Source organism: Notolepis coatsorum (genome assembly GCF_963971535.1).
Source record: "Notolepis coatsorum genome assembly, chromosome: 5".
NCBI lineage: Eukaryota > Metazoa > Chordata > Actinopteri > Aulopiformes > Paralepididae > Notolepis > Notolepis coatsorum.
Window position 1 is genome coordinate 61,435,499 of NC_140169.1, and position 25,218 is coordinate 61,460,716.

The 25,218-nt window shown below is 38.6% G+C and overlaps 1 pseudogene across 1 annotated transcript in view; it reads right to left on the minus strand.

Annotated features, from left to right (window-relative positions):
- The window catches only part of LOC311228225 (aspartate--tRNA ligase, cytoplasmic-like), a 159,489-nt pseudogene that overhangs the window by 116,918 nt on the left and 17,353 nt on the right, over positions 1 to 25,218 (minus strand). The window contains exons 2-4 of the transcript XR_014621054.1: positions 16,712 to 16,817; positions 11,079 to 11,108; positions 93 to 150 (exon numbers count right to left, since the gene is read on the minus strand). The product of XR_014621054.1 is annotated as an aspartate--tRNA ligase, cytoplasmic-like (transcript). The remainder of the gene's footprint in view (positions 1 to 92; positions 151 to 11,078; positions 11,109 to 16,711; positions 16,818 to 25,218) is intronic.

Genomic DNA, 25,218 nt, shown 5'->3' on the forward strand with positions numbered 1-25,218 from the left:
AGACAGAGAGAGACAGAGACAGAGACAGAGACAGAGACAGAGAGAGAGAGAGAGAGAGAGAGAGAGAGAGAGCGCTCCGTGGTGTCTCTCACCCAGTTTCTCCTGGCTCTGGACCATGGCCGACACGCCATACCGCTCCTTGGCAAAGTCCTGGAAGAACAACATTCAATAGATACGAGTCACTTAGCATTCAACCTCAAATATTAAAATATGTAAATAAAGTATTCATCTAGCACGGGGGGGTAATTTGTAATGAAACTCAAAGTATTAACACATTGTGCGCCATAAACGGCGTAAGTCGTTATTGCCAGCCATGCGTTGAACGCCAACAACGGCGTACACCGTTTTTGGGATCAATATTTCATTTTTTCGCCATGGCATTCATAATTCATCCAGCCAACCTCCGGACTCCAGCGGGACCCTGTATGAGATTGCAATGCCTCAATACCGCCGCCTGGTGGATGGTCGGGCGAGTTACACTCTCGCCGAAACCGGAAGTGCCGATCGGTGCGTCGAGGAAATCCCTCCGGCAGTCACATCGTGTTACGGGACTCCAGACAAACACTATAGTGCATTTGGATCGCTTCCATAATGCAATAATCGATATGATTTCGGCGTTTATTGCGCCATACAAACTGGAAATGGATGTAGGAGATCGGCGTCAAATAATTGGGATCTTTCTCCTCCAGTCTCATCGGCGCACGGTAAGAGGACACTAACGTTATTTTCAGCCCGATTGTTTATTCATTTCACTGCAAACCATCTAGAGTATCAACCCATAGTAAATAAAGCCGTTACTGACGATCAAGGAATTATAAACGACCCCCCCCCCCCAATCCTTCACGCATGATGAAGCATAATGTATACCGATCATATACAGTGCATCCGGAAAGTATTCATACCCCTTCACTTTTTCCACATTTTGTTATGTTACAGCCGTATTCCAAAATAGATTAAATATTTTTTCCCCTCAAATTCTACACACAATACCCAATAATGACAAAGTGAAAAAGGTTTTTTAGATTATAATCATAGTTAGATAGTGGTGAGAACACTAACTATAATCATAGTTAGATAGTGGTGAGAGCACTAACTATAATCATAGTTAGATAGTGGTGAGAGAACTAACTATAATCATAGTTAGATAGTGGTGAGAGCACTAACTATAATCATAGTTAGATAGTAGTGAGAGCATTAACTATAATCATAGCTAGATAGTGGTGAGAACACTAACTATAATCATAGTTAGATAGTGGTGAGAGCACTAACTATAATCATAGTTAGATAGTGGTGAGAGCACTAACTATAATCATAGTTAGATAGCGGTGAGAGCACTAACTATAATCATAGTTAGATAGTGGTGAGAGCACTAACTATAATCATAGATGGATAGTGATGAGAGCACTAACTATAATCATAGTTAGATAGTGGTGAGAGCACTAACTATAATCATAGTTAGATAGTGATGAGAGCACTAACTATAATCATAGTTAGATAGTAGTGAGAGCACTAACTATAATCATAGTTAGATAGATAGTGGTGAGAGCACTAACTATAATCATAGTTAGATAGTGGCGAGAGAACTAACTATAATCATAGTTACATAGTGGTGAGAGCACTAACTATAATCATAGTTAGATAGTGGTGAGAGCACTAACTATAATCATAGTTAGATAGCGGTGAGAGCACTAACTATAATCATAGATAGATAGTGGTGAGAGCACTAACTATAATCATAGTTAGATAGTGGTGAGAGCACTAACTATAATCATAGTTAGATAGTGGTGAGAGCACTAACTATAATCATAGTTAGATAGTGGTGAGAGCACTAACTATAATCATAGTTAGATAGTAGTGAGAGCACTAACTATAATCATAGATAGATAGTAGTAAGAGCACTAACTATAATCATAGTTAGATAGCGGTGAGAGCACTAACTATAATCATAGATAGATAGTGGTGAGAGCACTAACTATAATCATAGTTAGATAGTGGTGAGAGCACTAACTATAATCATAGTTAGATAGTGGTGAGAGCACTAACTATAATCATAGTTAGATAGTGGTGAGAGCACTAACTATAATCATAGTTAGATAGTAGTGAGAGCACTAACTATAATCATAGTTAGATAGCGGTGAGAACACTAACTATAATCATAGTTAGATAGTGGTGAGAGCACTAACTATAATCATAGTTAGATAGTGGTGAGAGCACTAACTATAATCATAGTTAGATAGTGGTGAGAGCACTCACTATAATCATAGTTAGATATTAGTGAGAGCACTAACTATAATCATAGTTAGATAGTAGTGAGAGCACTAACTATAATCATAGTTAGATAGTGGTGAGAGCACTAACTATAATCATAGATAGATAGTGATGAGAGCACTAACTATAATCATAGTTAGATAGTGGTGAGAGCACTAACTATAATCATAGTTAGATAGTGATGAGAGCCCTAACTATAATCATAGTTAGATAGTAGTGAGAGCACTAACTATAATCATAGTTAGATAGATAGTGGTGAGAGCACTAACTATAATCATAGTTAGATAGTGGTGAGAGAACTAACTATAATCATAGTTAGATAGTGGTGAGAGCACTAACTATAATCATAGTTAGATAGTAGTGAGAGCACTAACTATAATCATAGTTAGATAGCGGTGAGAGCACTAACTATAATCATAGATAGATAGTGGTGAGAGCACTAACTATAATCATAGTTAGATAGTGGTGAGAGCACTAACTATAATCATAGTTAGATAGTGGTGAGAGCACTAACTATAATCATAGTTAGATAGTGGTGAGAGCACTAACTATAATCATAGTTAGATAGTAGTGAGAGCACTAACTATAATCATAGTTAGATAGTAGTGAGAGCACTAACTATAATCATAGTTAGATAGCGGTGAGAGCACTAACTATAATCATAGATAGATAGCGGTGAGAGCACTAACTATAATCATAGTTAGATAGTGGTGAGAGCACTAACTATAATCATAGTTAGATAGTGGTGAGAGCACTAACTATAATCATAGTTAGATAGTGGTGAGAGCACTAACTATAATCATAGTTAGATAGTGGTGAGAGCACTCACTATAATCATAGTTAGATAGTAGTGAGAGCACTAACTATAATCATAGTTAGATAGTAGTGAGAGCACTAACTATAATCATAGTTAGATAGTGGTGAGAGCACTAACTATAATCATAGATAGATAGTGATGAGAGCACTAACTATAATCATAGTTAGATAGTGGTGAGAGCACTAACTATACTCATAGTTAGATAGTGATGAGAGCACTAACTATAATCATAGTTAGATAATAGTGAGAGCACTAACTATAATCATAGTTAGATAGATAGTGGTGAGAGCACTAACTATAATCATAGTTAGATAGTGGTGAGAGCACTAACTATAATCATAGTTAGATAGTAGTGAGAGCACTAACTATAATCATAGTTAGATAGTGGTGAGAGCACTAACTATAATCATAGTTAGATAGTGATGAGAGCACTAACTATAATCATAGTTAGATAGTAGTGAGAGCACTAACTATAATCATAGTTAGATAGATAGTGGTGAGAGCACTAACTATAATCATAGTTAGATAGTGGTGAGAGAACTAACTATAATCATAGTTAGATAGTGGTGAGAGCACTAACTATAATCATAGTTATATAGTAGTGAGAGCACTAACTATAATCATAGTTAGATAGCGGTGAGAGCACTAACTATAATCATAGATAGATAGTGGTGAGAGCACTAACTATAATCATAGTTAGATAGTGGTGAGAGAACTAACTATAATCATAGTTAGATAGTGATGAGAGCACTAACTATAATCATAGTTAGATAGTGATGAGAGCACTAACTATAATCATAGTTAGATAGTAGTGAGAGCACTAACTATAATCATAGTTAGATAGATAGTGGTGAGAGCACTAACTATAATCATAGTTAGATAGTGGTGAGAGAACTAACTATAATCATAGTTAGATAGTGGTGAGAGCACTAACTATAATCATAGTTATATAGTAGTGAGAGCACTAACTATAATCATAGTTAGATAGCGGTGAGAGCACTAACTATAATCATAGATAGATAGTGGTGAGAGCACTAACTATAATCATAGTTAGATAGTGGTGAGAGCACTAACTATAATCATAGTTAGATAGTGGTGAGAGCACTAACTATAATCATAGTTAGATAGTGGTGAGAGCACTAACTATAATCATTAGGGATGCTCGATATTGGCTTTTTTACCGATACCGATATTCCGATATTGTCCAACTCTTAATTTCGATACCGATACCGATATCAACCGATACCGATATATGCAGGGTTTCCCCCCAAAAAAACTGAATAATTTCAGGTAATTAATAATTTCACTGGATGCATTCAAAAGGCTTTCTAAATGTAAGCATTATCTGTGCAAAATATGATAATTAAAAAAGTAAAAATTAACATTACATATCTCTTGTTGTTGAATTAAACCAACATGCATACTTTTGACAATAAATAAAATAAGAATTGGTTCTTACTTGCTTGCCTGGGTAAATAAAGGTTAAATAAATGTAAAAAAAAAAAAAAAAAAAAAAAAAAAATTGATACCGATATTTTCCGATATCACATTTTACTGCCGATATCGGCCGATAATATCGGTCGGCCGATAATATTGGACATCCCTAATAATCATAGTTAGATAGTAGTGAGAGCACTAACTATAATCATAGTTAGATAGTAGTGAGAGCACTAACTATAATCATAGTTAGATAGCGGTGAGAGCACTAACTATAATCATAGTTAGATAGTGGTGAGAGCACTAACTATAATCATAGTTAGATAGTGGTGAGAGCACTAACTATAATCATAGTTAGATAGTGGTGAGAGCACTAACTATAATCATAGTTAGATAGTGGTGAGAGCACTAACTATAATCATAGTTAGATAGTGGTGAGAACACTAACTATAATCATAGTTAGATAGTAGTGAGAGCACTAACTATAATCATAGTTAGATAGTGGTGAGAACACTAACTATAATCATAGTTAGATAGTGGTGAGAGCACTATAATCATATTTAGATAGTGGTGAGAGCACTAACTATAATCATAGTTAGATAGTAGTGAGAGCACTAACTATAATCATAGTTAGATTGTGGTGAGAGCACTAACTATAATCATAGTTAGATAGTAGTGAGAGCACTAACTATAATCATAGTTAGATAGTGGTGAGAGCACTAACTATAATCATAGTTAGATAGTAGTGAGAGCACTAACTATAATCATAGTTTCTTCATTAAAAAAATCATAAATAGCCATTCCATGGACAAAAGGAGCAGAAAGAAGAATACATCTTATAATTACCTGCCCCTTATTCCTAAACTAACATGTATTTTCTTAATGGTCGGCGTATAACCTTATTTACACAAATAATCATTTATACCATTATAAAAGAAACACAATCCACAGTTAAACAAGAAAAATTTAAATAATAATAATAATGATAAAGAATAAAAAAGAAAAGAAAGGAGAAAAAAAAAGATCTCACTATTCAGATCACATTTTGATTTTCATACTGACTAAATTTTTTTTTTTTATACATTTTTTTGAATTGATAAACACTGTTACATCCCTTAAGCTCGCTATGGAGAGAATTCCATAACTTTACACCAATAACTGAAGGACACATCTGTTTAAGTGTGGTACGTGCAAACTGATGTTTAAAATTGTATTTTCTCCTACTAAACTCACTTTCTAAATGAAAAAGATTTTGTAGTTTTTCTGGCAGTGTATTATTTCTTGCCCTAAACATAATTAACATTGTTTGAAACTTAACCATGTCTTCAAGTTTAATTATTCTAGATTTAATAAATAATATATTTGTGTGTTCTCGATAACTCACTTTATGTGTGATTCGTACAGCCCTCTTCTGTAGTATATATAATGGTTTTATATTTGTCCCATAAGTATTCCCCCATACTTCAACACAATAACTGATATAAGGTGAGATGAGTGAGCAGTAGAGTGTTCTCATTGCCTCATACTCTAACACATCCTTTACTTTATTCATAACAAAAATACTCTTGGACATCTTTTTTTTAACGTGTGCTATGTGCGATTTCCATGTTAATTTATCATCCATAATCACACCAAGAAAACGAAATTCATTAACTCTCTCTATATCAGCTCCATCTATGGTCAGTACTATATTTTCATCTAGTTTTCGATTGCCAAAAATCATAAATTTAGTTTTTTTCAGATTCAGTGATAGCTTATTTACATCAAACCATTTCTTTAGCTTTGTCATTTCATACACAATATATTCAGCTAGTTCCTTTAAATTATTTCCAGAACAAAAAAAATGTGTATCATCAGCAAACAAGACAAACTGTAATAGTTTTGAAACATCACAAATATCATTAATATATAAAAGAAAGAGTTTGGGCCCCAAAACCGAACCTTGCGGTACCCCACATTCAATCTTCATGAGCTCAGATTTGACATCTGCCAACTGCACATATTGTTGCCTATTGTGGAGATAACTACTCAACCATTCAAGAACCATTCCTCTCACACCATATGAACGTAATTTAGAAATTAGAATATTATGATCTAAGGTATCAAATGCCTTTTTTAAATCAATAAACACCCCTATTGTTAATTTCCTTTTATCTGTTGCTGTTGTTATTTCTTCAATAATATTCATTAAGGCAGTCGCTGTTGATCTGTTTTGCCTAAAGCCATACTGGTTAGTTAGATAGTGGTGAGAGCACTAACTATAATCATATTTAGATAGCGGTGAGAGCACTAACTATAATCATAGCTAGATAGTGGTGAGAGCACTAACTATAATCATAGTTAGATAGCGGTGAGAGCACTAACTATAATCATAGCTAGATAGTGGTGAGAGCACTAACTATAATCATAGTTAGATAGTGGTGAGAGCACTATAATCATAGCTAGATAGTGGTGAGAGCACTAACTATAATCATAGTTAGATAGTAGTGAGAGCACTAACTATAATCATAGTTAGATAGTAGTGAGAGCACTAACTATAATCATAGTTAGATAGTGGTGAGAGAACTAACTATAATCATAGTTAGATAGTGGTGAGAGCACTAACTATAATCATAGTTAGATAGTAGTGAGAGCACTAACTATAATCATAGTTAGATAGTAGTGAGAGCACTAACTATAATCATAGATAGATAGTGGTGAGAGCACTAACTATAATCATAGATAGATAGTGGTGAGAGCACTAACTATAATCATAGTTAGATAGTGATGAGAGCACTAACTATAATCATAGTTAGATAGTGATGAGAGCACTAACTATAATCATAGTTAGATAGTGGTGAGAGCACTAACTATAATCATAGTTAGATAGTGGTGAGAGCACTAACTATAATCATAGTTAGATAGTGGTGAGAGCACTAACTATAATCATAGTTAGATAGTGGTGAGAGCACTAACTATAATCATAGTTAGATAGTGGTGAGAACACTAACTATAATCATAGTTAGATAGTAGTGAGAGCACTAACTATAATCATAGTTAGATAGTGGTGAGAACACTAACTATAATCATAGTTAGATAGTGGTGAGAGCACTATAATCATAGTTAGATAGTGGTGAGAGCACTAACTATAATCATAGTTAGATAGTGGTGAGAGCACTAACTATAATCATAGTTAGATAGTAGTGAGAGCACTAACTATAATCATAGTTAGATAGTAGTGAGAGAACTCACTATAATCATAGTTAGATAGTGGTGAGAGAACTCACTATAATCATAGTTAGATAGTGGTGAGAGCACTAACTATAATCATAGTTAGATAGTGGTGAGAGCACTAACTATAATCATAGTTAGATAGTGGTGAGAGCACTAACTATAATCATATTTAGATAGCGGTGAGAGCACTAACTATAATCATATTTAGATAGTGGTGAGAGCACTAACTATAATCATAGTTAGATAGCGGTGAGAGCACTAACTATAATCATAGCTAGATAGTGGTGAGAGCACTAACTATAATCATAGTTAGATAGTGGTGAGAGCACTATAATCATAGCTAGATAGTGGTGAGAGCACTAACTATAATCATAGTTAGATAGTAGTGAGAGCACTAACTATAATCATAGTTAGATAGTAGTGAGAGCACTAACTATAATCATAGTTAGATAGTGGTGAGAGAACTAACTATAATCATAGTTAGATAGTGGTGAGAGCACTAACTATAATCATAGTTGGATAGTAGTGAGAGCACTAACTATAATCATAGTTAGATAGTAGTGAGAGCACTAACTATAATCATAGATAGATAGTGGTGAGAGCACTAACTATAATCATAGATAGATAGTGGTGAGAGCACTAACTATAATCATAGTTAGATAGTGATGAGAGCACTAACTATAATCATAGTTAGATAGTGATGAGAGCACTAACTATAATCATAGTTAGATAGTGGTGAGAGCACTATAATCATATTTAGATAGTGGTGAGAGCACTAACTATAATCATAGTTAGATAGTAGTGAGAGCACTAACTATAATCATAGTTAGATAGTGGTGAGAGCACTAACTATAATCAGTTAGATAGTAGTGAGAGCACTAACTATAATCATAGTTAGATAGTGGTGAGAGCACTAACTATAATCATAGTTAGATAGTAGTGAGAGCACTAACTATAATCATAGTTAGATAGTGGTGAGAGCACTAACTATAATCATAGTTAGATAGTAGTGAGAGCACTAACTATAATCATAGTTAGATAGTGGTGAGAGCACTAACTATAATCATAGTTAGATAGTAGTGAGAGCACTAACTATAATCATAGTTAGATAGTGGTGAGAGCACTAACTAATCATAGTTAGATAGCGGTGAGAGCACTAACTATAATCATAGATAGATAGTGGTGAGAGCACTAACTATAATCATAGTTAGTTAGCGGTGAGAGCACTAACTATAATCATAGTTAGATAGTGGTGAGAGAACTCACTCACGACTGCAATGATTGTTGGTTCAACTCCTGGTTGCTGCATTTGTTTTGGACTTGTGTGTGCAAATATATGACTTATGGCTATAACATAACATACATGGTGTACCTTGTTTTCCCCTGTGGTTGATTAGTACTTTGTTTACATTTTCTGATGAGACCGTGTTGCTCAACGTGTGTTCAGAACCCACATCTCTTTCGGGCAACACTGAACAACACACTCGTCCTCCACCAACACGCCCACAGACTGTCGAGACCTCACAAACGTGCCGCTGCTACTGTAACGCAATGAGCGTCTGTCTGTCTGGAAACGGGAGATGGGGACGAGATAATGACTCTTATCAAAAGCTTATGATGAAATTGTCAAACAGAGGAGAGGAGTTCAGCACGCCAGGCATTAGTTTACAAATGGTTGGGAAAAGGTGTAGAAAAGAATTAAAACAAGACTGGGCAGGCCTCGGGTTAACCCTTTACTATCACACAACCGACGGCGATGCTCCATCATTAGCAGATGCGGTTGTGTGATAGTAAAGGGCTAATCCTCTGTATTGTCACAGTGAAAGGCTTAACCGGCTGTCGTGTGGCAGGGAAAGGGTTAAGCTGGACCTTGGGCACCTGCTGGAGAGAGAGACTCACCCACGCCCGCGGGTTTCAAACCACCAACCTCGGCTGACTTTTGAGTTTAACCACTTACGTCCGACCCGAGATTTATTTCACGTCATAAATAGATGAATACAGTCCGTATTCATTAATGTTGTGTTTCTTTTTCAAATGTAGCCAAGAGTAAAGACCCGAACCCTATCAAAACAGCAGTCAAAGTGTATATTTACTATCTCAGCACATTGGATCGGAAAACCGGATGAATTAGACACAAATAAAGGAAGCCGCCATGAAACCGTTGTAGTCCTAAGACGGAAGAGTCCCAGGGCTTTTGATGGATGTTGAAATTTCATAAAACTACACTACCCAGCTCACACCAGCCCGTCTCAGCTGGAGGGGCTGACATGGATCCTTTTTTTCAACGTTATTTTCGTGATTATATCTCAAGGGTCAAACAAACCTTAACGTTATTGCCATACAATACAATGTATATTGTGTCTATACCTTTTCCGTGAACGTCTACTGTGTTGCAATCTGGTGAAAATTGGCGGAGCTATGGACACATTATACAAAAGTAACTGTACTTACAGTAGATTTCATTCACAGTCTTTGCTGCCCAGTTACGGGCGCCTGGTGCTACTAAATCCAGATTCAACTCAGCCATTGGAAAGAGGAGATTTGGGCCGATCCATAGATGTGCGACATGGCCATAATAAGGTCATTTATAGGCCTGATATTCTATATTCATATTTCAAATTGCGTTGTGTGTCCGGATGGCAAAATTCAGTACTGCATCAACAAAACCTCCTGTAAATCATCTGTCCTTTATTCATTTGCTTCGATTTTTTGTATACGTGATCTCAAGAAGGTGCTGCACGAGCTCAGTGGCAGTTTATCAAGTCTGGTCAATGTTAGCGTGGTGTTATTCACCGTCAAAGATGAAAACAAAATAAATATAGAATTGATATTCTCTTTTGGTTCATTACAATTTACTCAAGCCTAGTAAAAGACAATCTTTCTGACACTGGGAATACATTCCATGAGATCCATAGATGTCCCTAGAATCAGATACCAAGAACATGCAAATGGACTTGTAGAAGTGGAGCAATCTTCCATTTACTTGAAAATATGGCTAGGGCTTAAGAGGTTAAATAAAAGTTTGAAATTAAATTAAGTATTGGTCTCGACTCTCCAGTTCCAATTTTTTTATTTTGTTATGGGCTGAAGGATGAATGCCCAACGAAAAGGTCTTATGAAATCAAAATAGACGTTAAGTTGTAACTGCGTTAACTAAACCAATGTTCGCTTGCTGGCTAGCTGACTGCTATTGGCGACTGTAAACGCCAATCAATACCCCTCCCTAGCTTCCTCTTTTTACAGGAAGAATATGCAGAATCAACACATCAAATAGCACTCTGCTAGCGGCGCGAGCGTATCGTGGGGACGTCAGAAGACAACGTGTGGCTCTGTAGAAACTTACATCTTCATCTGTGCTCTGGTGCTCCTCAGCCTGAAACAGAGAGGCAGGGGTTTACAATACAATACAATACAATACAATACAATACAATAGAAGTACTTTATTGATCCCAAGGGACATTCAGCACCACAGATCACACTCACAATGAACATTCAGGCAGTCACACATCTAAAATAAGAATGAGAATAAGAGTACACAGTCAGAGATAATACATTCTAACATATACAGTCGAGAAATATACAGTAAAATGTCAAATGTGCAGGAATGTACAGGAAGATATACAGGGTTATACAGTCTGCTGTTACTCTGTGAGCTGTTATACAGTCTGTTGTTACTCTGTGTTCTGTTATACAGTCTGTTGTTGCTCTGTGTTCTGTTATACAGTCTGTTGTTACTCTGTGAGCTGTTATACAGTCTGTTGTTACTCTGTGAGCTGTTATACAGTCTGTTGTTGCTCTGTGTTCTGTTATACAGTCTGTTGTTACTCTGTGTTCTGTTATACAGTCTGTTGTTACTCTGTGTTCTGTTATACAGTATGTTGTTACTCTGTGTTCTGTTATACAGTCTGTTGTTACTCTGTGTTCTGTTATACAGTCTGTTGTTACTCTGTGAGCTGTTATACAGTCTGTTGTTACTCTGTGTTCTGTTATACAGTATGTTGTTACTCTGTGTTCTGTTATACAGTCTGTTGTTACTCTGTGTTCTGTTATACAGTCTGTTGTTACTCTGTGTTCTGTTATACAGTATGTTGTTGCTCTGTGTTCTGTTATACAGTCTGTTGTTGCTCTGTGTTCTGTTATACAGTCTGTTGTTGCTCTGTGTTCTGTTATACAGTCTGTTGTTACTCTGTGTTCTGTTATACAGTCTGTTGTTACTCTGTGAGCTGTTATACAGTCTGTTGTTACTCTGTGTTCTGTTATACAGTCTGTTGTTACTCTGTGTTCTGTTATACAGTATGTTGTTGCTCTGTGTTCTGTTATACAGTATGTTGTTGCTCTGTGTTCTGTTATACAGTCTGTTGTTACTCTGTGAGCTGTTATACAGTCTGTTGTTACTCTGTGAGCTGTTATACAGTCTGTTGTTACTCTGTGTTCTGTTATACAGTCTGTTGTTACTCTGTGAGCTGTTATACAGTCTGTTGTTACTCTGTGTTCTGTTATACAGTCTGTTGTTACTCTGTGTTCTGTTATACAGTCTGTTGTTACTCTGTGTTCTGTTATACAGTCTGTTGTTACTCTGTGTTCTGTTATACAGTCTGTTGTTACTCTGTGAGCTGTTATACAGTCTGTTGTTGCTCTGTGTTCTGTTATACAGTCTGTTGTTACTCTGTGAGCTGTTATACAGTATGTTGTTGCTCTGTGTTCTGTTATACAGTCTGTTGTTACTCTGTGAGCTGTTATACAGTCTGTTGTTACTCTGTGTTCTGTTATACAGTCTGTTGTTACTCTGTGTTGTGTTATACAGTCTGTTGTTACTCTGTGTTCTGTTATACAGTATGTTGTTGCTCTGTGTTCTGTTATACAGTCTGTTGTTGCTCTGTGTTCTGTTATACAGTCTGTTGTTACTCTGTGAGCTGTTATACAGTCTGTTGTTACTCTGTGTTCTGTTATACAGTCTGTTGTTGCTCTGTGTTCTGTTATACAGTCTGTTGTTACTCTGTGTTCTGTTATACAGTCTGTTGTTACTCTGTGTTCTGTTATACAGTCTGTTGTTACTCTGCGTTCTGTTATACAGTCTGTTGTTACTCTGTGAGCTGTTATACAGTCTGTTGTTACTCTGTGTTCTGTTATACAGTCTGTTGTTACTCTGTGTTCTGTTATACAGTCTGTTGTTACTCTGCGTTCTGTTATACAGTATGTTGTTGCTCTGTGTTCTGTTATACAGTCTGCTGTTGCTCTGTGTTCTGTTATACAGTCTGTTGTTACTCTGTGAGCTGTTATACAGTCTGTTGTTGCTCTGTGTTCTGTTATACAGTCTGTTGTTACTCTGTGTTCTGTTATACAGTCTGTTGTTACTCTGTGTTCTGTTATACAGTCTGTTGTTACTCTGTGTTCTGTTATACAGTCTGTTGTTACTCTGTGAGCTGTTATACAGTCTGTTGTTACCGTCGGTAGTGTGATAGTAAAGGGTCAACCTTCTGTAGTGCAGCAGTGAAAGGGTTAACCCGCTGTCGTGCGGCAGTGAAAGGGTCAAAGACATTGCGATCCTATTTCCGACGCTAGATGGAGACGGTTGGTAATGAGGGGGGGGGGGGGGGTCACAGCGAATCACCGCTCTTTGATGCGATAATCCTTAACCCTATGATGGAGCGCTCGTTTTAGTGTAACCGTGATGATGAAACAATCGGTTAGAACGACCGCTGGGAATTAAAGACAAAGAGCTTTTGAACTGAAATGTCAAATGACGGCACTTCACAATAAGAGCTGCTCCATTATGAACAATTATCATAATTACTATTATTTTGAAAAACACTGTGCGGCACAATAACTGCTTTATCTTTGCTTATCTCGTCGTTGTGGGAACACTCAATCTAAATCTTAATGTAAACTGGATTAAATGGTCCCGAGGGCGACAGTGGCTCAGGAGGTAGAGCAGTCGTCTGGTAATCTGGAAGGTTCCCGGTTTCGATTCCCCCTCCGCCCCCGGCAGCGTGTCCTTGAGCAAGACGTTTCAGCCCTAACTGCTCCTGATGAGCAGGTCGCCTCCGCCGTCGTGATGTGGATGTGTGAGTGAGTGTGTGAGTGAGCGGGTCAAATGTGAGCAACAAATTGTAAAGCGCATTGGATAAAAGCGGTTGTATAAAAGCTAGGGGTGCACCGATATATCGGTCGGGTATCGGTATCGGCCGATAAGTGCCTTGTTGACTGCAATCGGCCTATCGGCCGATAAGCTCGAATGTGCCGATGGCAGTAGCCGATAAATATCCATCAATTTGTGTCGCGTCAAAAGGCAAAAAAAAGTTCAGTCGCGTCGCGACCTGCACAACGCCGCCCCCGGCCCACACACACACACAAGCACTACTTATGATTAACAAGGCATTCGTTTTGTGGCATTAACGTTATATAGTTAGTGTTACACGTTCAATAACATCAGCATATTATTTACCCGAACGTAGCAAGCATTACTCGTTCATACTAGCTCAGTTCCTTCCGTTGCTCATAGAGCCCTGAGTTTTACCCATTCTGCAATCTGTTAATAAAGTTTTCAATCAGACACATGTATAGAAAGGCTTTGTTTTATTATAACATTCGTTGCAGTAAAATCATTATGCCTCGTTTAGTCATCCTGCGGAGCTAAAAGCTAAACGTCGGCCGCGCCGCCGCGGGGATCTAACGTTGTTGTTGTTGTAGACGAGCTCAGCTCTCGTCAATATCAATGGCGGACAAAAGCTGTTGTATAAAAGCGGTTGTATAAAAGCTGTTGTATAAAAGCTGTTGTATAAAAGCTGTTGTATAAAAGCGGTTGTATCAAAGCTGTTGTATAAAAGCTGTTGTATAAAAGCGGTTGTATCAAAGCTGTTGTATAAAAGCTGTTGTATAAAAGCTGTTGTATAAGCTGTTGTATAAAAGCTGTTGTATAAAAGCTGTTGTATAAAAGCTGTTGTATAAAAACTGTTGTATAAAAGCAGTTGTATAAAAGCTGTTGTATAAAAGCTGTTGTATAAAAGCTGTTTTATAAAAACTGTTGTATAAGCTGTTGTATAAAAGCTGTTGTATAAAAGCTGTTGTATAAAAGCGGTTGTATAAAAGCGGTTGTATAAAAGCTGTTGTATAAAAGCTGTTGTATAAAAGCTGTTGTATAAAAGCTGTTGTATAAAAGCTGTTGTATAAGCCGTTGTATACGCTGTTGTATAAGCTGTTGTATAAAAACTGTTGTATAAAAGCTGTTGTATAAAAGCTGTTGTATAAAAGCTGTTGTATAAAAGCTGTTGTATAAGCTGTTGTATAAAAGCTGTTGTATAAGCTGTTGTATAAAAGCTGTTGTATAAAAGCTGTTGTATAAGCTGTTGTATAAAAGCTGTTGTATAAAAGCTGTTGTATAAGCTGTTGTATAAAAGCTGTTGTATAAAAGCTGTTGTATAAAAGCTGTTGTATAAAAGCTGTTGTATAAAAGCTGTTGTATAAGCTGTTGTATAAAAGCTGTTGTATAAAAGCTGTTGTATAAGCTGTTGTATAAAAGCTGTTGTATAAAAGCGGTTGTATCAAAGCTGTTGTATCAAAGCTGTTGTATAAAAGCAGTTGTATAAAAGCTGTTGTATAAAAGATGTTGTATAAAAGCTGTTGTATAAAAGCTGTTGTATAAAAGCAGTTGTATAAAAGCTGTTGTATAAAAGCTGTTGTATAAAAGCTGTTGTATAAGCTGTTGTATAAAAGCTGTTGTATAAAAGCTGTTGTATAAAAGCGGTTGTATAAAAGCTGTTGTATAAAAGCTGTTGTATAAAAGCTGTTGTATAAAAGCTGTTGTATAAAAGCTGTTGTATAAAAGCGGTTGTATCAAAGCTGTTGTATAAAAGCTGTTGTATAAGCTGTTGTATAAAAGCTGTTGTATAAAAGCTGTTGTATAAAAGCTGTTGTAAAAGCTGTTGTATAAGCTGTTGTATAAAAGCTGTTGTATAAAAGCTGTTGTATAAGCTGTTGTATAAAAGCGGTTGTATCAAAGCTGTTGTATAAAAGCTGTTGTATAAGCTGTTGTATAAAAGCTGTTGTATAAGCTGTTGTATAAAAGCTGTTGTATAAAAGCTGTTGTATAAAAGCGGTTGTATAAAAGCGGTTGTATCAAAGCTGTTGTATAAAAGCTGTTGTATAAGCTGTTGTATAAAAGCTGCTTAGCCCCCCCTCCCTCATCCCCTCCTCATCCCTCCCCCTCCTCATCTAGGGGTGTAACAGTACACAAAAACCACGATATGATACGTACCTCGGTTTTGAAGTCACGGTTCGGTACGGGTTTTCGGTACAGTGGGGGAAAGTTTGGCTTTCCTTGTTCCACTCAGGGGTGATGTAGTGTGCAGTAACTAATTGCACTTGTAGGGCTGTCAACGAATATTCTATATTGAAATTAATAATCGACTTGTAAAAAAATATATATATAATAATAATTATTATATTAGATTGTGAAAAAAACAGCCCCCGGTGGGCGGTCGTTAGTGGTTAACATACCGTTGTATTCGTTCGGTACACAGCCGTTCGGTACGGTACGGTACACACTGAAACGGTTCGGTACGGATAGGTGCACCTTTACACCCCTACAGTCACCCCCTCCTCCCTCCTCCCTCCCTCCTCCCTCACCACCTCCCTCCCTCCCTCCTCACCCCACCCACCCTCCCTCCCTCCTCACCCCCACCCTCCCTCCCTCCTCACCCCTTATCGCTCACCAGGCTCCACTCATATAGACGGAAACATTTAAACATTTAAAGGGGAAGAAGAAGAAAGAAGCTCTTTGTTCGTCATCATAAACAAAACCATAAGGACAGGAATCCTGAAACAATGGCCCCCGCCTGCCCCCTCTCTGCCCCCACCCCACGGTGCCCGGGCAGGGAGACGCCCACGTCATACCACGGCGTCCCCAGCTGTGACCGAGGGGGGGGGGGGGGGGGGGGGGGGGGGGCGGATGTGGACAAACGACAGAAAGCCACTGACCAGCTTGGCCTGCTTCTCAGCCTTCTTGGCCGCTTTCTCCGCTTCCTTCTGCTGTTTCTTCAGACCCTTCTTGGACAAGCCCTGCTCCTCCTCGCCCACCGCCGCCCTGGAACAGGAAGGCACAGTCAAACTTCCAGCTTTTAACCCCCCCCCCCCCCCCCCCCTCCACAGGAAGTCGTCGACCGGATGGGAAAATGTATTCTGAGCTGTCGTCACCCCCCCCCCCGCCCGCTTTGGGGGCCCCGTTGGCAGCCGGGGGCCTCTCTCTTTTTATTTGTTCTACGTCTGCGCTGGCTTTAATCCCAGTGTTTTCCACACGCTTCCAAACCACCCCCCCCCCCAGCTGCACCAGTAGCCGGTAGGGTTTGCACGATACACAGATACTAGAAAGGTATCGCAATATTATACCCAGCTGTTAAAACGGTCCAATCATTAGTATCACTTAGGGATGCTCCGATCGATCGGCCAGCGGTCGGTATCGGCCGATATTCAGTATAAATATGAGATCGGGGAATTCTGACGTTTTCTAGGCGCCGATTGTAAAAACCGATCGATGGCGTGCGCGGAAAACATGATCCAGCGGAGTTGGAACGAGAGCATGAGAGAGCGAGTGAGTGTGTGAGAGATAAGGCTGAGCCCGAACGTTCGAACGTTTGTTCGTTACGCTGGCATTCGGACTTTAATTAATGGGTACGAACGTTCGCCAAAAAAAAAATCCGTTTTTGGGTGGAACGTTTGGTGCACACGCAACGCGACCCGGGAGGTGGGGAGGGTAGAGCGGGTTACACACAACATAGCAGCGCTCAGAGCCGTGCGGCTCTGGCAGTGCTCAAGCACCATGCCCAAAATATCCACCGTTTGCAACAACCTAACTCTGAAGTACGATTTCAAACGAGTGGGAACTACTGGGATATGTCTTGGAAACAAAAGAACTGGAGCACCGCCTGGGTGAAGTGGCTGGAGCGGCTGGTTTGACCACGCAAAAGTGAAAGACGGCGACATATTCCTTTGAACCCTCCACTAACGTGTGGGGAAAAAAAAGGAAAAGATTGTAGAGCAATATATATGTCGATAAAGGTTTATTCCCTCTTTTTTTATTTTATTTTTTATTTTTATTTTTATGTTATTTATCACAATACTTCATTACAGTAAGGGAAGGTGCAAGACCAAAAGCGACATTCTATTGCAATAGAATGGAAATGTTAGATCCTATGGCAATTAGCATAGGAAAATTAGGATTACAATGCTCAGTTTGGGCAATCCGGTGGACCATGGGAGAAAGTCAATCGCGGAGGATGTGTTCTTGGAACACAGGCATGTTCGACTTTCTGGGTGAGGGGAAAATAGGGGATTTTTATTTGTATATATATATGTTTTTAAGCTCAGCTCTCAACGGGACCTCATTAATTGGATGTACATCTATTGTAGCTTCATACTCCAGAAACATTACCAAAAACTACACGAAAACATGCATAGACTATGGCTAGTTTGAATATAATGGTATGGAACACCGGTGGGATAAACAAACAACACAAGCGCAAAAGCGTGCTCACACTGATGAAAAAAGAACATGTGGACGTGGCTCTATTAAGCGAAACGCACATTTTAGAGGGAGACATAAATACGTTAGCGGATAACATATACCATAATATTAGTCACTCTTCTTTTGCTACGAGAACTAGAGGGGTAGCCATAGTCGTCAGACGCAAATTAAATATCGAATTGAAAGGGGTATGGTCGGATGCTGAGGGGCGCATAACTATAGCTAGGATTATACACAATAACAGGAAAATTGCATTGGCAGCGGTATATGCCCCGAATTTGTACGAAGTGGGTTTCTTCACTTCACTAACAGGAGAAATGTTAAACCATCCCGAGTACTCAAATATAATAGGTGCGGATTTTAATGCCATTTGGAACCCAAGGATGGACAAAACTTACCTTTCCTTCTCCAGCGAACAAAAGAATTCATCTAAAGCATTAAAAGATTGGTCGAAATCAACAGGAGTAACTGATTTATGGCGTTCACTTAACCCCATGACCCGCAAGTACTCCTGTCGTTCGGCGAGACACAACACACTATCCAGAATTGATTACGTCTTTGCATCCCCGAGAATATTTGATAAATATGAAGTGGAAATGACACCCAATGCGCTATCAGATCACTGCTACTTAATCCTGAAAGCAACATTTGGTACACTATCTGCCCGGGCCCCAAGATGGCGTTTTAATTCGATGCTGCTTAACAACAAGGAATTCATTACACAAATTAAAGAAGCTCTCACAGTATTCCTACGGGATAATGCTAACTCGGTGCAAGATCCCAGAATATTATGGATGTCGGTAAAGAATATGATCAAGGATTTCTCGGATAGATTTACCTCCATATTGCGCAAAAATCAAAACACAAAACTGTCTGAAATGGAAACGCTTTACTCAACGCTTTTTAATTCTTTAAAATACAACAACTCTACTAGACTAGATAACCAAGTTAACATTCTAAAGACAGAGATCAAAGCAATGTACAGACAAAAATCGGAATTGCAAATACGCAGCACAAGACAACAGCAGTACTTCCAAGGTTCTAAACCTAGTCACCTATTAGCCATGCGACTAAGAATTAATGCAAAATTTGCAGATATAACTGCCATTAGGAAACAACAAGCTCTAGTAACAGAACCCAAAATAATAAACGATACATTCAAAGAATTCTACTCCGATTTATATAACTCAGAAACGACCTTTGATCAAGACAAATTAGACACATATCTTAATCAAATTACTCTCCCTAAACTTACGGAGGAAGACGCTAAACAGTTAGAAGTACCGATCACATTAGAAGAACTCAAGAAGGCCATATCCGGAATGAAAAACGGCAAAGCTCCGGGAATTGACGGTATCCCATCAGAAATGTACATTTCTTGCTGGGACATATTTGGACCCTTATTACTAAATATGATCTTATACTCAGTCAAAGAGGGAAGCTTCATTGAACACCAAAATACTGCACTCATTTCAGTTCTTCACAAAAAAGACAAAGACCCCACTGAGTGTGGTAGTTACCGTCCTTTAAGCCTCCTCGGAACCGATGTCAAACTGTACTCTAAGATATTAGCCATCAGATTGCAAAAGCATATGACGTCTTTAGTTCATCCGGACCAAACAGGCTTCATAAAAGGTCGCCTGATCAATGATAACATAAGGCGAATACTGCACGTACTAGATACAGACAAAGAGGACATCACACCTAAGGCGATACTATCCCTGGATGCTATGAAAGCATTTGACAGGTTGGAATGGTCGTTTCTATGGGCAGTATTGGAAAGGATGGGGTTAGGAAAAGGTTTCATTGATATGATTAAAGTACTATACAAGGACCCATCGGCCAGGATTACAACAGGCACATTCATCTCCGATATCTTTCCGGTATCACGCTCAGCCAGACAAGGTTGCCCTCTTAGTCCCGGACTATTCGATCTATCATTAGAACCTTTAGCACAATTTATAAGACAATCCCAACACATAGAACCAATAGTAATCAAGGGCACACATCATAAAATTAGTTTATATGCGGACGACGTAATATTGTTCATGCAAAACCCCAACAACACATTGCCGCTTATACTCAAGTTGATAGAGAACTTTGGTGATTTATCGGGATTTAAAATAAATTGGCCTAAGTCGGCTTTTCTTCCTCTTAACACCAGTGCAAAAAAAGAGACAACCCTCCCAGGTGCGATACCCATGGTCAAACATTTCAGATGCTTGGGTGTGGAAATATTTCCCACCATAAGACAAACGGTGAAGCACAATTACACAAAAATACAGAACAAAATCAAAGACGACCTGGACAGGTGGGCAAAACTTAAAAACTCAGTACAGGCAAGGGTATCAATAGTTAAGATGGATGTATTACCAAGAATCAATTTCTTCAGCTCAATGCTTCCGTTACCTCCTCCAGAGGGCTACTGGAAAAGATTACAAACCTCCACATACAAATTTATTTGGAATAACAAACCACCTCGCATAAAAAGATCCACCGCACAGAGAAATAAAGCAGACGGTGGCATGGCAGTCCCAGATTTTTTACAATATTTTAATGCCTTCACATTAAGACCATTGAAGAAGATATGGTTTGACCCCGAGGCTTTGGTATCTTGGAGAAAATTAGAAGAAAACATAGTAGCCCCACAGAGATTGAAAGACATAGCATACACTAAACTTTCAATCAAGCATTGTGAGCGAGAATTTGGCCCAATAATTACCCATGCAATCAGGACATGGCGGGAAACACAAAGGAAATTTCCTAACCCTCAAGTATGGCATAATCACACTCCCATATTCAATAACAATGCTCTCTTAATGGGAAAACGACCTATAAGATTCCCTATATGGGAAGAGAGAGGCATACACTCATTAGGGGATATTTTTAATAACAAGGGCCTCTGTAGTTATGTCGAAATATGCATAAAGTTTAACCTCACCGAGTCCACATGGCTTTTTTACATGCAGTTACGACTTTGTATGAGATCTCACGGTGTTCCATTACTCATACCAATTGAACACCACAGATACCACAAATTTTTCTATGAAAGAGATACATTGGGAGGTTTTGTATCAGGTTTTTATTATCAATTACTAACGTCCTCGTATGAAACCCTTCAACTAGACAATGTCTGGAGGAGGGATATACCAGACCTGGAAAATGACTTTGATTGGCAAGGAGCCTGGGCAAATGTCCGACTTACATCAAGGAACCCGGATCATCAACAAATTAATCTGAACTATATTCACAGGTCATACTTGACTCCTATAAGGCTGTGCAAAATGGGGCTTATACAAGACTCCAAATGCTCCCAATGTACAAATGGGGACGAAGGAACATTTATGCACATGTATTGGGACTGCCCACCAGTTAAGGCATTCTGGAAAGATGTGTCCCAACAATTATCAATACTCGTATTTTGGAATATACCTGTACACCCCGCGGTATTGCTATTGAATGATGTTTTTGAGTTTGCAGTGAATCCACAACTAAAAAGATTGGTTTTATCGGGTATCACAGTAGCTAAAAAACTGATCGCATCACGTTGGTTTCAACCGGAAAAAATGTGCCGGAAAGTGTGGTTTCTTACATATCTCGATGTGATATATCAAGAAATATCTACAGCAAGAATTCTGGGGCTCAATGAATCCAAAATGTCAATGTGGTTAGAAGTGGTGGAGAGAATAAAAGCTAGCCTATAATGGTAGTGTCTGGTTAGGAGTGAGGGATAACGGAGGTACTATCCAAGAGGGGGTCCGGGAGGGGGGGGTTTGAGCTGGAGCATATGTGTGTAGGGTTTTAGAAAATAGGTATTAGGGGTATATTATATACTAACATTTATATAATTGTAACTTCGCTGGATATACACTGTATACGGTTAAAATGTTATTATTGACTATTTTTGTTTTATCCTGTTTCTGTACTTGCATATATTTTAACCACCTTTACTGAAAGTTTCATTATACATTGTGTGTTGAGTACTGACTTTTAATAAGTTTTGTTTTGCAATAATAAAAAAAAATTAAAAAAAATAAAAAAAAAGTGAAAGACGGCTCACTTGACCGCAGTGTATGGCATACTCAACTAAAAGTGAGTGCGTTATATGATATTACCGGTATGTTTGACTGCTGTCTTTTCCCTTTATTTTCTTCTGAGTGCTTTGTTTACATGTTTACATGAACAGCCACCACTGTAAACAAATTTTTTTTCACCGATAGACTATGCAATGCCGCGCCTAGCCCCTTACGTGACTGCGATCTGCAAGAGAGAGAGAGAGAAAGAGAGAGAGAGAGAGAGAGAGAGAGAGAGAGAGAAAGAGAGAGAGAGAGAGAGAGAGAGAGAGCATGTGTGTGTGTGTGTGTGCGAGCGAGCATTAGAGTAAGTTACTTATTAAGTGTAGTACTCGAGACGACGGAGCCCCGCTAACATGCGCTACAACACCATAGATATATATAATTTTTTTTGGAAAAAAAAATTACAGATGTGTTCCGTAGACTCGCAGGAATTGTGTAAAATTGCCCAAATAGTGAAAGAAACAGTAAGATAGTTCCTCAGAAAATTTTATTCAACTAAAACTGTGTAAAATGCAATTCATAAATGGTTCAAATTCATTGAATTCAGCTCAATTCGATTTCAAACGGCAGTCTTTTTTATTATGTATAGGTTACTAATAATTATTTAATAAATATTAATTAACCCCAATCCCAGTTTTTACAGTATAACAAAACCAAAAACGATCGGTATCGGCAGTGTATCGGTCGATAAACGATCGGTGATGAAAAACGTGATCGGGGCGTCCCTCCCTAGTATCGATACTTTTAGAATAACAGCCTGATGCCGTATTTACAATGAGTTGAGTGACTGAGTGACTGGAGGTGTGTGTAGGTGTGTGTGTGTAGATGTGTAGGTGTGCGTGTGTAGATGTGTAGGTGTGTGTGTGTAGGTGTGTAGGTGTGTAGGTGTGTAGGTGTGTAGGTGTGTAGGTGTGTAGGTGTGTGTGTGTGTGTGTGTGTGTGTGTGTGTGTGTGTGTGTGTGTGTGTGTGTGTGTGAGGGAGAGAGCACAAGCTATGCGTAGTGGGCGTGTCAACAGTCAGTGTCAGCTGATTTGAACCCTTTGAGTGCCACAGACGTGTTATGTCGTTATTTCATGCCCCCCGTTGAGTGCCACAGACGCGAATTGTAGTTTTTTTTTTTTATTAGCGATCTGAATTCATATTTCATCACCCGAGTCTCCCGTTGGTACAGCAGCCCCTCTAGGAGCTCCGATGGGAAAATACCGCCCCCTATCGTCTATCCCTGTGTAACTGCAGGCCATTCGATTAGACTGGTGGATCTGTGGGGGGGGAGCCTACTGGCTCCACTATGCTGGCGAGGGATCTGATGAAGAGGGAAGTGATCGCGAGATGGAAAGCAGCCTGGAATATATATTTACAGCAGCCAATAATCAATCAATAAACGCGATCGATATTTGGAATGGCGATCAGGAATTGGAATAATCTTTTTGGAGAACATCTGATCTAAGGTAAGGAGTCTATGTTACCAGTTTTAGGATAATCCGAGCTGTATTCACTGAGATAACAGCGTGTCCCGTATGTGTATATGTATGTGTATATGTATGTGTATATGTGTGTGTGTGTGTGTGTGATGTTGAGGAAATGAGAATCGATTTCTCAGCTCGCTTCTATAGCGTGCATAAGTACACATATACTATCGATAATCTAGCGTTTATTTGAAAACAATTCATAAATAGGCCGACAAATGACAACGTGTCTAGTGTATTCGAGAATATTCCAATAAATGCTGTTTATGAGGGAATCTTTCTATTTTCCAAAATGCTATAAAAAGGATATGAACTGATTAAAAAACAATCCGTTTCGACAATGTTGACTGCAAACAAGTCATTGATAAGCGACAGGGGCAGATTAGACACATAGCCATAATTTAAAACATAGATTATGCGTTTTTAACGCTATCATTGAAGTGGATGCTGGCATCCAAGGACATTAACCCATTCTCTGCCGGAGCTTATTCTCATCCTTGTAGCCTCTCTGCCAGCACTATTTGTCTGTGGAGATGTTCACCTTCTTTGCAGGGCTATAACTTTTTAAATTGTATTGCTAAATTGACATTACTATGGCCCATTCAACATCAATTATCTATCGTTCAGGATGTAGGAACGTTTTACTTTTTCATTCACACATTCATACAAAAATACGGTCTAGAGTATAAATATGTTTTTATCGTTTTCTGCAGTATTTCATAAGTTATAGCCATAATGTATATATTAGATCATCAAATGCAGTTTGATACCGATTGACGCCAGATTAAAATGTTCAACTGTACATGGTCCCAGACGTTATGACTCATCATGCACGGTTGACCGAAGGGGGGGGGGGGGTCGTTTATAATTCCGTGGCCGACGTTAAATCATTCATGTAGTATGGGTGATATATAGATCAGAGCAGTTTGTATCGAAAAAGGTAAACAAACAGGCTGAAACTCACCCCAGTCTCCTCGTAGCGTTGGGTGATGAGCGTGGAGCAAAAAGATCGCTATTATGGGATGTTGATCTAGGTTAGGGGTGGACGGTATGGTCTAAAATTTATATCACGGTATAATTTGAAGCATAGACGGTAACGGTATATATCACGGTATCATCGTTTTTGATTAAAATTTTTTTTTAATTTTATATAATTTTTTTTTTTTTTTATATAAAATATATATATTATATAATTAGACTTGTACTTGTATTATCTGCGAGACATCGCCACCACGCAACAAGCTCCACTGTCTGTGTGTACATTAGTAGCCTCTAGCTACGGCCAGGATTCTCCGGAGCTGCAGCTGGACCTATACTCGAGTAGCCTCGAGCTACGGCCAGGATTCACCGGCGCTGCAGCTGGGCCCTAGTATTGGTATAACGTTAAATCACATTCACAAGCCCTCAGCTCGAATACGCAT